The sequence below is a fragment of the Mobula birostris genome, chromosome 7 (genome assembly GCF_030028105.1).
Source record: "Mobula birostris isolate sMobBir1 chromosome 7, sMobBir1.hap1, whole genome shotgun sequence".
In the NCBI taxonomy this organism is placed as follows: domain Eukaryota; kingdom Metazoa; phylum Chordata; class Chondrichthyes; order Myliobatiformes; family Myliobatidae; genus Mobula; species Mobula birostris.
This window is the reverse complement of record NC_092376.1, coordinates 73,020,819-73,036,552: the sequence shown is the minus strand read 5'-3', so window position 1 is coordinate 73,036,552 and position 15,734 is coordinate 73,020,819. Positions and strand designations below refer to the sequence as shown.

Here is a 15,734-nt window from a genome sequence, read left to right as displayed (position 1 = left end):
TAAAAAAATTACAGGGCATTGTGTCCAGGGGATTTACCGGCTCTCTGTTTTACTCACTGTTCTGCCAAAAAGCCTAAAGATGATTACTTTCATTCTTCATGCACTTTTAGGCCTGTTATTTTATGTGCTTCTTAACATGTTGTTTTGTGAAGGTAGGACAACATGCTTGTTTAATTTTCTGCTATGTCTTCATCCCCCAAAAATAACTCTGAGACCCTTTTCCTAATTATTTGTTTTTTACTTATCTGTAGTGTTTTACAGTCTTTACACTCACTGCTAGATTACCCTCATGTTCCACTTTCTTTTTACTATCTGACATTGGAATATGTACATTGATTATGGCACTTGAATGGCCACCAACCCTGTGAACTGAAAGATGCACAGTCTCTTGTTTGAGAGCATTTACACCCAAAAGTAACGATCTTCAAATGTGGCCTTACAGAACTCTCTACCAACCCATTATTGCAACCACTATACATGAATGAAGCAACTTTATAAATAACCTGAGCCGAGGCAATAATTTTAAATAGGAGCTACATGATAATGATAATGACTGAGGCACAGCAGGCTTTATGGAAAAAGTATAGTCTAGGGCTTCATCTACGTATTTCCTATTCTCCATTTAGTATCAGGAACATATATACTGGCTTCATATTACAAACTGACTAAAGGCACTTTACAGGACTGTTACTAAACAAAATAAAAGGCAGACACACAAAGGAATTATCAGTGTAAATGAGGAAAAGACTGGTCACAGAGGTAGCTTATAAGAGGAACCTTGTGAGAAGAACAAGTTATAAAGAACAAACAAAAAAAGGTCCGGAAAGGACAGAATTCTAGCTGTTAGGGCCTAGAGACCTGAAGATATTGTGGAGCAATTAAATTTAACTACAAACAAGAGGATAGAATGGGAGACTACAGGTCTTTTGGAGGACTGCAGAGTTGGAGGAGATCAAGAAAACTAGGGTGGAAAAAGGTCACAGGGGTGTAAAAACAAGAATGGGCAATTTTTCATCAAATTTTATAACTGAAAAAGATGATACCATTGCAATCAAAATATTTGCCTCCCAAAATATTTAGGTATGACTAATCTGGACAATAGAATAAACTGGTATAATAGCAATCTGATATCTCAATTTTTTCAACAGCTCTTTGGCTTATGATACCAGTGCTACCCAATTACTAAGCATAGTAGAATTCACCCTCATTTCCACATAAACATGGCACATATTAACTTTGGTTGATCAAAATAAAGGAAAAACATCAGCTGTGCAGCTACTGACATCAACGTGACACTATGTTTGCAATTATAATGAATTCCTTCATTGTCCTAGAGAGTAGTGCTATATGCTGATTATAATATGCAGAAAAATGCTTGAAATCTATTAAATTACTTGATTGTGGCCTCAAAGGTTTATTTACAATTCCAACTTCCTAATAAAATTTTATTGAATTTTATGATTTAACTTTCTAACAACCAGTATATTGTTGAATTTTTGCTTATATAAATAGCAAACAAAAGTAAAGAGCCTTCAACTATTGATTCAATCAATATCTTTCATAAATGGCAAGCAAGCGATACAACAGCCCAGTCTGATTGATCGCTACTAAAATGGAGCTGATGTTACATGAGACAACTGCGAGGATGGCTACCCTGTTCATGACATGAGGAGAATATCTCTAAAGCTTGCGAAAAGGATCAAATCCAAAATCCATTCCATATTTTACAATCACTGCATATTACATCCTGCTTTTCATCCCACCTTCCATCGATCTGGAAATTAAAAAGCCATTTTCACTCAACAGCTCAGGTACACAGCAGTGCAAAAATCAAGGTAGATAAAACTAACTAATCAGGATTTGTCAATTGTTTACAACCTCAAGTATTTCCTTTCCACCAGTAACATTTACAGCATGAAGATTATAGAGTTCATCCGTGAAACAATCAGAATTCTGAAAACAATCCAGAATTTCATTTGGAAAACCTCCACACATTAATCCTGACAAGGTGAGGTTTTATTCATCAGTCATTAAACAGTCGGTGCTGGAAATACTCAGCAGGTCAGGCAGCGTCTGTGTTCATATGCTTTTAGTTAAAGATGTGAAAATGATGACAGGTAAGTGCAGAATGCTTCAGCCATCATGTTGATGGGGCTTCTCTATCCGTGTAACAGAAGGATGATACGAAGTTCACATAGTTAATCAACTCCATCTCTCTTTCTGTTGTTGGTGAGGAACAGTTACAAGGCAACTATTGCAACACTTCAAAAATATTCACGGATCTGAGAACAGACATGACAATGCATTTTACAATCAATGCATTGTGTTATTTTACAACAATTAGAAAATATATCTTAGCATGGTTTATCTCCAAGATTCTCATACATTCATGTAATGATCCTGCTTACAATGTCCCCAGTCATGATGTCCCCAGTCATGATTCATCCAACTTCAGTTTAACAGCATAAGAAATATGAGCAGGATAGGACATCTGGCCAGTCGAGTCTGCTCTGCCATTCAATAACATCATGGTTGATCTGGCTGTGAACTCAGATCCATCTATCTGTCTTTTCCCCATAACCCTCAAGTTCCTGCCCCGCAAAAATCTATCTGTGTCATGAATATATTTAATGAGATAGCCTCTGCTGCTTCCCCGAGCAGAGAATTCCACAGATTCACCATTCTCTGGGAAAAACAGTTTCTCCTCACCACTGTCCTAAATTTATTTTCCCTAATCTTGAGGCAACGTCCCCTAGCTCTAGTCTCAACTACCAGTAGAAACAACTTTCCTGCCTCTATCTTATCTATCCCTTTCATAATTTTGTGTTTCCATAAGATTCCCTCTTACTTTTCTCAATTCGAGCGCATATAGTCCCAGGCGATTTAATCTCTCCTCAAAGGTTAACCTTCTCAAATTTAGAATCAACCTGGTGAACCAGTTCTGCACCACTTCTATCGTTCCTCAAGTAAGCAGACCAGAACAGCATGTAGTACACCAGGCAAGGCCTCACTGGTACCCTGTAAATTTGCAGCATAACCTCCCTGTTCTGAAATTCAATTACTCCAATAATGGCCAACATTCCAATTTCCCCTTGATAACCTATTGGACCTGTAAACTAACCTCTAGTAATTCAAGCACAAACACACCCAAGTCCATCACCACAACCATATGCTGCAACCTTTCAACATTCCAAAGTGGATGACCTCACATCCTGCAATACTATACTCAATCTACCAGGCACAGTGTATTATGCCTCAACAATGGAGACTACAATGGAATGAGGGAGGATTTAGCTAATGTAGACTAGCTAATGGTGACAGGCTATATGGTAGGACGGTTGAGAAACACTGGAAGACTTTCAAAGAGATTTTTCATGGTGCTCAACAAAAGTATGTTCCAGTTAAAAGTATGGACAGTAAGGAGGGGGAGAGCCAGCCTTGGATAACTAAGGAAATAATAGAAGGCATCAAACTAAAAGCTCATGCGTACAAAGTCGCCAAGAGTAGACTGGGAAAACTTTAAAAAGCAACAAAGAACCACTAAGCGAGCAATAAAGAAAGGGAAACTAGATTATGAAAATAAACTAGCACAAAATATAAAAATGGATACTAAAAGTTTTCATAATTATATAAAGCAGAAGAGGGTGGTCAAATTGAACATAGGTCCCTTGGAGGATGAGAAGGGGGAATTGATATTGGGTAATGAGGAAATGGCCGAGACTTTGAATGACTATTTTGTGTCAGTCTTCACGATGGAGAACACATCTAACATGCCAAAGAGAGATGTTATGGATGCGATAGGTGGTGAGGATCTCAATACAATAGCTATCACTAAAGAGATAGTGCAGAACAAAGTTGTGGGCCTTAAGATTATTAGGTCCACTGGTCTTGATGGAATGCATTCCAGGGTACTGAAAGAAATGGCAGAAGTTATAGCAGAGGCTTTGGTGATAATTTACCAAAATTCTAAATGACAATAAAAGAGGACTGAGTGTTCTCATAATCTAAAATTCTCTGGATTCTGGACAGGTCCCGGCGATTGGAAAATGGAGAATGTCACGGCACTATTCAAAAAAGGATGTAGGCAAAAGGCCAGTTAGTTTTAAACACAAAATATTCTACAGGTGCTGGGGTCAAAGCAACACGCACAAAACGCTGGAGGAATTCAGCAGGTCTGGCAGCATTCCTGGAAACGAACAGCAAACATTTCGGGCCAAGACCCTTTGAAGGGTCTTGGCCTGAAATGTTGACTGTTCATTTCCACGGATGCTGCTCGACCTGCTGAGTTCCTCCAGCGTCTTAGGCCAGTTAGTTTAACATCTGTAGTTGGGAAAATGCTTGAAGCTATTATTAAGGAAGAAATAGCAAGGCATCTGGAAAGAAATGGATCCATCAGGCAGACGCAATATGGATTCAGCAAAGGCAGGTCCTATTTGACAAACTTACTGGAGTTCTTTGAGGATATAATGAGTGCAGTGGATAGAGGGGAACAGATGGATGTTATTTACTTGGATTTCCAGAAGGCATTCGATAAGGTGCCACATAAAAGACTTATCCATAAATAAGGATGCATAGAGTTGGAGAATTATATATTAGCATGGATAGAAGATTGGTTAACTAATAGAAAGCAGAGAGCTGGGATATACGGGTGTTACTCTCATTGGCAATCCGTGGTGAGCGGTGCGCTGCAGAGGTCGGTGCTGGTCCTGCAACTGTTCCTGATATATATGAACGATCTGGAAGAGGGGACTGAGTGTAGTGTATCTAAGTTTGCTGATGATACTAAATTGAGTGGAAAAGCAAATTGTACAGAAGATACAGAGAGTCTGCCAAGAGATATAGATAGGTGAAGTGAGTGAGCACAAGGGTCTGGCAGATGGAGTACAATATTGGTAAATGCAAAGTCATCTACTTTGAAAGGAAAAATGGAAGAGCAGATTATTATTTAGACGGATTGAATTTAAGAGCAGGGAGGTTATGCTGCAACTGTACAAGCTACTGGTGAGGCCACAACCGGAGTACTGTGTGCAGTTCTGGTCTCCTTACTCTAGGAAAGATATAAAAGATGCTGGTGAACGTAGCAGGCCAGGCAGCATCTCTAGGAAGAGGGAAGGTCGACGTTTCGGGCTGAGACCCTTCATGGTTGATCTGAACACACTTTTGTGTGTGTTGCTTGAAATTCCAGCATCTGCAGATTTCCTCATGTTTGCGTCGAGGAAAGATGTACTGGCTTTGGAGCGGTGCAGAAGAGGATCACCAGGATGATTTCAGAGATGAGGGGGTTAGACTATGAGGAGAGATTAAGTCACCTGGGACTGTACTCACTGAAATTCAGAAGAATGAGAGGAGATCTTATAGAAATATATAAAATTATGGAAGGGATAAGATAGAGGCGGGAAAGTTTTTTCCACTGGCAGGTGAGACTAGGACTAGGGGCCTCATGTTTAGGGGCAATAGATTTCGGATGGAGACAAGGAGGAACTGCTTTTCCCAGAGAGTGGTGAATCTGTGGAATTCTCTGCCCAATGAAGCAGTGGAGGCTACCACAGTAAATATACTTTAGACAAGGTTGGATGGATTTTTGCATAGTAGGGAATTAAAGGTTATGGGGGAAAAGGCAGGTAGGTGGAGATGAGTCCATGGTCAGTTCAGTCATGACCTTGTTGAATGGCGGAGCAGGCTCGATGGGCCAGATGGCCTATGCCTGCTCCTATCTCTTATGTTCTTATGTATCTTTGTTCAGTCACTTAACCCATCTATATCTCTCTGCAGACTCACCACATACTCTGTGCAATTTGCTTTTCTATTCAATTTAGTATTACAGCAAACGTAGATATGTTATAGTCCTTCCCTTCTTTCAAATCATTAACAGTAAAGAAAATGTGGGGCACCCATTTTGAGACAAAAAATTCAAAGGAATTGAGCAGAACATTTCTGAAGATCAGATGCAATTGAGATTTATTAATAATTCTTGATCCTCAGCTATTTTTAATTGCAGCACAGAATCAAAAGAAAATAAAAATATTGATCGAGCCACAGTTAGAAAACTGAATGCAGCTTCTGAATCCTTCTTTAGTAACATACGTCAAAGACCAAGTAAAGGATACAAAGGAGATCAATTAATTTCATGTCAGTTATGCAAACGACAGAAAACAGATCACACTGTGAGAGCTGTAAAGACAGAGAAATGGGAAAAAAGAAATGCTGGAAATCTTCAGTAGATCAGGCAGTAAAAGTCCAGGTTGATAATCTTTCAACAATCTAAAGATAAACAATTTAAATAAAAAGACATACCGGGGGTGGAACTGATGAAGAAAGCACAAAACAGAAGCTCTTTGATATAATGGAATGCAAAACAGATGAAATGATCAAAGGGATTATGGACAGAGCAAAAGCATGTGGTGATGGAACAAGCAAAGTAACAAGGCTTTTATTTGCAGCAATTTCTCAGTTAAAGAATCACATTGTATATTGGTGATGATTGTGCTACACAGGTTTGTGAAACAACTTGCTCTCTGGGCTTAAACATCTATGTGAATATTCTAGATCAGGGGATCCCAACTGGGGGTCCACGGGCCTCTCCGTTATTGGTAAGGGCCCGTGGCATAAAAAAGTTGGAAACCCCTGTTTTAGAGAGTACTAGAGCTGAAATACGCCAGGAAGGAAAGGACCAAAATCAAAGTTCAAAGTAAGATTATCAAAGAACGTATATGTTACCATATACAACCCTGAGATTAATTTTCCACCAGGCATTTGTAGGGAAATGGCAAATCAGAATCAGAATCAGGTTTATTATCACCGGCATGTGACATGAAATTTGTTAACTTGGCAGCAGCAGTTCAATGCAATACATAATCTAGTAGAGAGAGAAAAAATAATAAGAAATAAAACATAATAAATAAACAAGTAAATCAATTACGTACATTGAATAGATTATTAAAAATGTGCAAAAACAGAAATACTGTATATTAAAAAAGTGAGGTAGTGTCCAAAGCTTCAAAGTCCATTTAGGAATCAGATGGCAGAGGGGAAGAAGCTGTTCCTGAATCGCTGAGTGTGTGCCTTCAGGCTTCTGTATCACCTACCTGATGGTAACAGTGAGAAAAGGGCATGCCCTGGGTGCTGGAGGTCTTTAATAATGGACCTTGCCTTCCTGAGACACCGCTCCCTAAAGATGTCCTGGGTACTTTGTAGGCTAGTGCCCAAGATGGAGCTGATTAGATTTACAACCTTCTGCAGCTTCTTTCAGTGTGTGCCTCCATACCAGACAGTGAATGCAGCCTGTCAGAATGCTCTCCACGGTACAACTATAGAAGTTTTTGAGTGTGTTTTGAAATATACAATAGAATTGTATGAAAAACTATACATGAGCTGTAAAAAGACTTCGAAGGCAAGTCTATGAATCAAATATGACATATGTAAATAATCCATATTCAATTATTTTTCAGAAAATGTGTGTTGGGTGGCAGGGTGGAGGTGTAAGGTGCTCCTTCCCTCCACTAACCTATAGATTACCCTTGAGCAAGGTGTATCACCTGCTAAGCCCCTAATCAGGGTCACGTGAAGCCATGGGAGCAGGTGACGAATGTTCTTATGAGCAGCCGGTGCACATCACAAATCCTGGTTATGCGACCACTGACGCCAGGCAGTCAATCCCTGAAGTATATTGATAATGGCTGGTAAGGTCATGTAAAGACACTGTCCAGAAGATGGCAATGGCAAACTGCTTTTGTAGGAAAAATCTGCAAAGAACAATCATGGTTCTTTGACTGCCATAGCCCACACACTCCTGTTTCGGGTCAAGTGGATTAATTCATTGGTATTCATTTCCAGTTCTCTGGCTGCTGTCTCCATCATCATTTGTCTTTGTCTTCCTCTTGCTTTCTTCCCTTCAATCTTTCCCATAATTACCGTGCATTCTAACTCCTCTTTCCTAATCACATGTCCAATGAAGTTACATGATCTCATACATTATTTCTCTTTTGGTGTTTGCTCTGTTCATGACATCCTTGTTAGATTTAGATTAAGATTAAATTATGAGGACACGCAGTCCTCTTTTATTGTCATTTAGTAATACACGCATTAAGAAATGATACAATTTGTTCCTCCAGAATGACATCACAGAAACACAAGACAAACCAGGTCTTAAAAAAACTGACAAAAACCACATAATTATAACATATAGTTACAACAGTGCAAGCAATACCATAATTTGACAGAAGAACAGACCATGGGCATGGTAAAAAAAAAAATCTCAAAGTCTCTCGAAAGTCCCATCATCTCACGCAGATGGTTGAAGGAAGAAAACTCTCCCTGCCATGAGCTTCCAGCGCTGCAAACTTGCCAATGCAGCATCCTGGAAGCACCCGACCACAGTCCGACTCCGAGTCTGTCCGAAAACTTCAAGCCTCCGACCAGCTCTCTGACGCCGAGCACCATCTCTGCTGAGCGCTTTGACCCCGGCCCCAGCAATAGGCAAAGCCGAGGGTTTGGGGCATTCCCCTCCGGAGATTCTCGGTCGCACAGTAGCAGCGACAGCGAAGCAGGCATTTCAGAAGTTTCTCCAGATGTTCTTCCGTGCTTCTCACGGCTGTCTCCATCAAATCAGGATTGTGCACAGCATCCTACTTCACAAATATGATATCAATTCGGAGCGGCCGCACGCGCTGCCGTCTTCTCCTCCCCTTTAGATATTCGTTTCGTCCATGATATTCTTTGCATCCTCCTCAAAAACCACATCTCTGCTGCTACAATTTGTTTCTTCATGTTATGCTTTAAAAGTGCTAGTTCATTATTTTGACAGATTTGAATTTATTGTTTTAACCAATAAAAAGAATACACAGTGCAACAGTTTCTTTGTGATGTAACCTCGAAACGAATTAGAATAACTTTTCAGAGTAGATTTTTAGTGACAATAATGAGAACTGAGAACTGCTGATCAAACTGGTGCAAGGAAGTATTATTTTGTTCGTCCACGTGAATATGGATTTGTTAGAAGGTGGTAAAGTATGTGGAGACACCAGTGACTGTAGACACTGGAACATGGAGCAAAAATAAAACAGCTAGAGGAACTCAGTATTGGAGGCAAAGGGATGGTTGATATTTCAGGTTGAGACCCTGCATTAAGATCCATCGGCTTCTGTACAGTAATATAAAGGATGTTTAGCAAGATATGTGGTAGAAGTCATGTCATGCAACATGAGGAACAGTAAAATTGTGAGAACAAAACAAAGTAAGTATCTTCATAATGCCATTTATAAAACGTATGCATTTTAAGTTTGTGCATTTTGGTTTTCTGAACTTGGATTAATTCAAGATTCTGCTGCCTTCTGGAACACAAAGTAGTGAAAATGTAAATGCAAAAAAAATTGTACTGTAACTGAAATAAAAACAAAAAATGCTAGAACTGCTCAGCAACAATGGTCCCTCTAACTTCTATTGACCAGTGAGCTCACAAATCTTGAGCTGTGCAATTTTTTGCCTCGTGACAACAAGTGCCCACTGCATTTTACATATAGAGGTATTCATTTTAACAGCTAGCAAAACACTGTCAATAAGAACTTTGATCTCCTCTGGGTTTAATCGTTTTCACTCTCATTCATCTGCACTCTCACAAAACATACGTAGCAGGCCGGTAGCGGGTAATGAAGGATTTTCTCAGCGAAGCTTTTCCACACTGTCCATATGTGATTTGTGACGCTTTAAAAAGTAAAGTTTCCAAATATCACTCCACTTCTTCCCACTTGCAAGGTTTCCAGTAACTTCTGCATTGTGGTAATACACACAGGTAACAACAGTTTCTGCATCACACATAAATATCTTTTGTAGCTGCACATTCCTGACCTCATGAGCTTTCGGTGTAGTAGTTTCTACTGTTTTATTAAGCCATTCCACTTTAAATGGACAAGCAGTTCTTTTGCACTTCATGCCCTTCTTTGGAATTTGATATTGTGAATCAATAATTTCTTCAATAAAAATAGTATAAATAAGCCAGTTCTAAAATCTGCAGACAAATCATTAAAAACCCCACGTTGTCAACACCATCCGCATCAGAAACCAGAAAAGGCAATGTGATTGTGTGTGATCGTGAAATATAATTAACATGCCAACAAGGTGGAGGGCGACAACCTTTCGTGCGCAGTTTAAATTCCTTTGTGTGTTAGTAGCAAAAGATGCGTGCGCATATACACATGCACACCTCAGAGGGAACATTACTCAGCAAGTGAGGCAGCATTGTAGGAAAGAAAACTAGATGATGTTTCTTGTTTGAATCCTTTCATCAGAACTGGGAAATGAAAATACAGGTTTACTTTCAATAGCAAAGATAGGGGAGAGATGGTTAGAACCAAGGGAATACGTCTTAAATGGCAAGAACAAATGAGGTAGTGTAGAAGTTAGAAATACACTAAATTGCAGGGAAGTAGTGAAAGTGGTTAAGAAAAAGCACAGAAGGTCAAAAAGGGGGAATCCAAAGTGGTATTGAAGATAAAGCCTCACTAAAGGATTGATGCTTACATTGGAAATTAAGAGAATTAACAACGGTTATAAAAAAAACACAGAAAGACCATTTTGTATATACCTAATGACCAACTGTCTACATCACAATTCAAAGCTGAATGCCAAAGGATACAAAATCAGCCCATATACCACATTGTGCAGATTTAATGTTGTACAATGCTTGCTGTTTCCAACAGCTCCTGGAAAGTGAGACCTGGCCTCAGACTTGCGTATATGAATAGTGAAATGCCAATTTGGAGCCATACTGCCAGATTCAGAGCAGCAAATTTGTCACTTTGCTCCACCCTCAGGTCAGCCCCCAACGTGACCTGCAGCATCCCAGACACCACTAATTTCAATAGGGATTGTAGTGCAAGGATTCAGGAGGCAAAAGACATTTCAAAAATACATTCTTTAATGTTTTCAATATCTAAATAATTGTTTCTTAGCAACTTAATGTTTAAAAATATATATTTCTGTTTTTATAAATGTTTTTAATTGTGGACATCTTTAAACTGACAATTTTTGCACTCTGCAATGCTCTTTTCCCTGTTTTGCCAACTGCCAAGGCTAGCTATGGGACAGGACTGACTTACTGCAGAATCAGGACTAGGCTACCATCCTCTCAAGATGAGTCCTTTATATCCTGCAAGATGCAAACGCTGGCAAGGACAGACCATAATTGTGACTTGGCCTAACCCATTTTTTTTTTAAGCACATTCCAATCAACTAACTTTTATTAAGTACTTTTGAACTAATTTATACTTTCAATGGAATACATACGATGGAACAACATCTAATTGAATTTAAATATAGATTAAGAGAAAATGGTCAAAGAATGGTAGAAGCGCTTTGTAGTAAATAGATCTGTGCAAACATAACAATGAGGGTGGTTTTAAGTGATATTCCCAGCCAGAATGGAAATTTCTGCTGTAAATTAGTGGATTGCTTTTGGCACATAAGTTGTGTGTGTATAACTATCCATCCCTCTCACCATTTGATGGAGAAATTATGCTGCTTTTGTAGCGAGAAGGTATTATAGTGGCTTGGTGTTTCTGGCCAGCACTCTGCAACACTTTGAATGATACAGCGATACAATATATATTGTTATTCCTTTCCTTTTAACATTATTTCATCTTATTCAGCATTCAGCTCCACAGACAAGGAGCAGCCACTTGGGTTAGAGTAACGTGCTGACTAGGGCTTCAATTTCACTGGTTAGCTCTGAACAACCAAATAAATTTAAATCAAAAGGACATTGTTCAATCAGAATAAAATGAATTGAAATAACAGTAGGTACCATCAGGTCTTCAATATCTAATGAACTGATATGTGGCTTACTAGTTGACATCAGAATGGATGGCTAGATCAAAGACGCTTACAATAATGTATTTAAACTAAATTACTGTTAGTTTTAATTTAGATGACATCTTTTCTTCAACTAATCTCAATAATTCATTTTATATTCCATGCAGACATTCAAAAAATGTTATGGCAAACTTCCAACCTGAGATTAGTTATATTCACCATTGCAAGCAATTTGAAGTGCTTAACACTTTTCTGAAAAAAAATTAACGAATGAAAGACAATCCCCAAAACCTACAGTACAGGTGAATCTGCTGGTATTTATATCAAGCCTTCTGATACATTCTGTATCTGTAACGGAAACTAGCTTAGAGGCCAGCAGATGGGATAGCAAAACAGAGCTGGCACGCAGCCAAAAAACAGCATCTTCCAGCAGCAATGAATGGTATTTCTTGGTGGTCCATGTTAGAGTCTGATGATTGAAGCTCGCTATTTGCTTTGCGTATTTAGGGTATGCAAAACTCCTGGCAGGAGTAATCCAATGAGAAACTGTAGACCTTTAACCAGCAATGCAGCTGCTGTTGGCATTCCCAATATGTGCTCCGTCCAAACTTAATTCAAGGGAATGTGCTAATATAGAAGTGGACATACTATTTCTGCACATTTAGTTATGGAAATAAAACTGCTATCACATGGTGCAAGATTCTCATTTTACTCAACACTTCAAGCCCAATAGTGCATTTCCTTTTTTTTTTAACTGATGGATTCAAGAGTTCTATATGCTTAAATGAAAAAATCTAACTCTTACTGTACAACTTTCCGCAAAATTATCAATGGTTAAAATGAAAGAAAAATATTAATGAAACAGTTGCTTTATTTTTATAGCATCTTGATCACATATGTGACATTACATCATTGGTTTATATTTGGTTCAATATGTAAACTGAGTCTAGGCTAACAGACAACAACTTAGTTTCATAATATGTAGTTTATTTTTAATTACTCGAGGTCAACATCACAGCTTCCTTTCAAATGCTGTGTATTTTATGTAGAGTTTCTCCTCCTGACAGCTTGCATCAAGTTTCTCGCTGCTGCTGTCAGGGAGGAGGTACAGGAGCCTCAGGACTCACACCACCAGATTCAGGAAGTTATTACCCCTCAACCATCAGGCTCTTGAACGAAAGGGAACAACCTCATTCACCCCATCACTGAACTGTTCTCACAAACTATGGACTAACTTTCAAGGACTCTTCAGCTCATGTTCTCAATATTTGTTGCTTATTTGTTATTAGTATTTTTTTTATTATTTTTGTATTTGCACAGTTTGTTGTCTTTTGCACACAGGTTATCTGCCCTGTTGGTGCGATCTTTCATTGATTTTATTATGGCTATTGGATTTATTGAGTGTGCCTGCAAGAGAATGAATCTCAGGGTTGTACAGCACATGGTGACATGTACATGCTCAGATAATAAATTTACACTGAACTTTGAACTTGATGTCAGAAAAAAATCTAACACCAAAGCATGTCCTGGTGGAAAACAAATCTCGACAGTTCAAATTTTGGAAACAAAAGCTATCTGAGCAGTAGATATTAGTGCATGCAACTTTAACATATTTCACATTTCCACTAATGGCTTTGATGCATAAAAAGTTAATATTTTTGTGTAAAGAATAGTACTACTACAATTAACCAGAATATTTACACTAGGAGGTTACTACTTTAAGGTTCAAACTACCATCACTTTCAAAAATAAAGTTTTGTTCTTGTCTAATAACGTTATGATTGCTACATGGTTAATTCTGCTTTGTATGGTTATACAACTAAATTTTAAAACTGTATTTACTTCAACTTACTCAGAGTCAGTGTGGAAACAAGGCCTTCAGCCCACTGAATTGGAGTTGCCCATCAAATAACTATTTTTACACCAATCTTACACAGATTCCCATCACTTCCCACAGTGCCCACTCACCTCCACACAAGGGTAAACAGGAGATACCAAAAGTCACACGAGAACCATACAAATTTCACATAGAGCATTGGAAGTGAAGATTAAACCTGAGTTAGTGGAGTTGTGAGGTGCAACACCACTGATCAAAAAGGCGCAACAGCGCCTTTATTTCCTGTGGAGCATGAAGAAAACTCACCTCTATCCCAGGATACTGACAGACTTTTACCGCTGTACCACTGACAGTATAATCACCAACTATATCTCAGTGTGGTACGGCAATTGTCCCGTATCGGACCGCAAAGCACTCCAGCGTGTGGTGAAAACTGTCCAGCGGATTATCAGCACCCAATTGCCCACCATTGAGAACATCTACCATAAACGCTGCCTGGGCAGGGCGAAAAGCATTATCAAGGATGCATCTCACCCTAACCATGGACTTTTTACTCTCCTCCCATCCGGTAGGCGCTACAGGAGCCTCCGTTCCTGCACCAGCAGGCACAGGAAGAGCTTCTTCCCTGAAGCTGTGACCCTGCTGAACCTCACATCACAGCGCTAAGCAGTATTGCACCCATATTGTACTGTCTCAGTACTTTTATATTTGTGTGCTGTAGCACTTAATTTTTATTCGCAGTTATTTTGTAAATAACACTATTCTTTGCATTTCTGGTCAGATGTTAACTGTATTTCATTGGCTTTGTATCTGTACTCGGCACAATTACAATAAAGTTGCATATAATCTAATCTAATTTGTGCCACTGGGCTGCACAAACTTGTCCCTTCAATTTGAAATAATTATAATTTGAATTCAAAGATGTATATCCCTTTAAAATAAATACCAGGTGTACAGATAAAGCCATATTCCCCCATTTACTGACCTATTTTTGTGACAAAGAATTGATTTTGAAAGCAGCCAGAATGTACAGTAGCTCTGTCATGGCGGGAATATTCCTTCAAAAATATTGGGGGAAACAAAATATCACTACCATTTTAGGTCAACTTGAAAGTATGCATTAAGGTGCTATACAATTTCAGTTCTTCCTTTTTTCCTCTGCTTTTGTTGATCAAGAGAACAGGTTAGCATTTTGAGGAATAAAATTAGTGTAATCAGTGGTTTAAGACAAGACTTAAAACAGCTGTCTCTAGAAATTTCTAAAGCATCAAATTACTTAGTACTTAATGATTAGAACCATAGAACCATAGAAACTACAGCACAGAAACAGGCCCTTTGGCCCTTCTTGGCTGTGCTGAACCATTTTCTGCCTAGTCCCACTGACCTGCACACGGACCATATCCCTCCATACACCTCCCATCCATGTATCTGTCCAATTTATTCTTAAATGTTAAAAAAGAACCCGCATTTACCACCTCGTCTGGCAGCTCATTCCATACTCCCACCACTCTCTGTGTGAAGAAGCCCCCCTAATGTTCCCTTTACATTTAGAAAAGCACCCTTGGGTCACAACATACAAAACATGTCAGTGCCTGTAATTTAATTAGAAGCCAAGCAGTGGTATAGCCCTAAGCAAACAATTGGCATTCAACTGCTGCATAACCTCAACTGAGCATATACATAACTCTCCGAAAAGAAGGAAACAACAAATTTCCTGTAAAACAATCTCCTTTTTTCATGTGTTGTGAATAGTTCCCATCATTTCTGTGGAAGATACCTATATTTGTAGCTTTGCTGATCATTATTGAAGAGTTGCATGGAGATTAACTCATTTAGCTGAAAGGAGCTAGGTTTGGTTCAGGCAAATTTCCTTTCAAAATAATATTTCAAGTGGTCCCAAACTGAAGAACCAGCTTTCAGGCTGAGCATTAACATTTTAGCTCAGAAATACAAATGCTTGCTATGGGTCTGAGTAACAATTACTGTACACATTTTTACAGATATTAGTCCTGGTTTGAAGTATTAATGGTTTTGTTCTAAATAACTGGATTGACTGGAGGTTTATCCCTGGACAGCAATCCAAATTGCAAAT

General features: G+C 38.8%; 1 protein-coding gene across 3 annotated transcripts in view; it reads right to left on the bottom strand.

Moving 5' to 3' along the window:
- amotl1 (angiomotin like 1) overlaps window positions 1-15,734 on the bottom strand; it is a 97,923-nt gene that overhangs the window by 28,336 nt on the left and 53,853 nt on the right. The gene's annotated exons all lie outside the window — the stretch shown is intronic.